We start from the raw sequence: 1,157 nt of genomic DNA, 5'->3' as shown, positions 1-1,157 counted from the left end.
GGATTTGGGTTATGTGTCTGAGATAACCAGGCACGTATTTGGCTGATGCGCTGACACCGATGCCCTGACTCTGGTGGGAAGTCAGGGCTGAACTCTGAAGATGAGGCATATGCACACCCACAGGGTGTGTAACCATGCTCCACTGCTCAGGTGGACACAGAACGGATGGCATTTCCAACTCCTTCTCCTCTGCTGTCCCACTACACCTTAGGATAATGGCCTGCTAGTTTCTCCTCACTTTTTCAACACTAGAAAGCACAGTGATTCCCATGCAATCCACCCAATACAACCAGAAATAACAAAACCAGATTTGAGCAGCTAGTTCGGTAATGACATGCTGCTCTTCAAGAACCACAGCACACTGCAAAGCAGATCCTGCAGACAAAGGCCACAGAAATTCTTACAGTAGCCATCCTGGCAACTAAGTAACTCGCCACATAAAAGTCAAAGCAGCCACAGCACCGAGACCAACCCGAAGACAGACACTGGCCACCTCGAAAGCAACTTCAGGAGCGTACAATAGCTATGAAGGCAGAACTCAATGGTGGGCAAAGGCAGCGTGTAAAGTAACGCCACGGTGACCAAATGGCTGCCACTTCAACAGCACAGTGGCCACTCGGCAAAATACAACTGGCAATTCACTGGGCAACAACAGCCGAGGCAGGAACAGGCCATCAGCCTGCAGAAGCCAGCCGGGCACAGCCGCCACCACCTTGGTGGCAGAGCCAGAAGGATAGCGTGGGAAATACGGGTGCCACTTCTACAAAAATACACTAAACAGCAAATGGACAAGGAGCCCAACGCACTGGGGGATCTCAGCCAGAACAGAAACGCCATCCTAGTGCCGCCCAAGCGAACGGGTCTTGCGTGCTCCCTTGTCCCCAAGTATTTGGGATTTCAGGGGAGAGGATCCCCAGGCTGAGGGTGGAACCGGGCGGGGTGGGGTGGCTGTGAATCCCAACCGCGCCTGCCACAGAAACAGAAGGGGAGCAAACACACTTCTTGGTACCCCGATTCCCCAGGTCAGGTCCCGACGGAAACATTATTTCCAAATTCTCCCCGCACCTGGAAAAGCGGGGACAATACGAGCGTCTCCCCGGGAGGAAGGGGCGGCTTTGGGGGAGGGCAGCGTGGCAGCTCCTGTCTCTTATACACAT

The sequence above is a fragment of the Athene cunicularia genome (assembly GCF_003259725.1).
Source record: "Athene cunicularia isolate RWA chromosome 1 unlocalized genomic scaffold, athCun1 chr1_part1, whole genome shotgun sequence".
NCBI lineage: Eukaryota > Metazoa > Chordata > Aves > Strigiformes > Strigidae > Athene > Athene cunicularia.
This window is presented reverse-complemented; position numbering follows the sequence as displayed.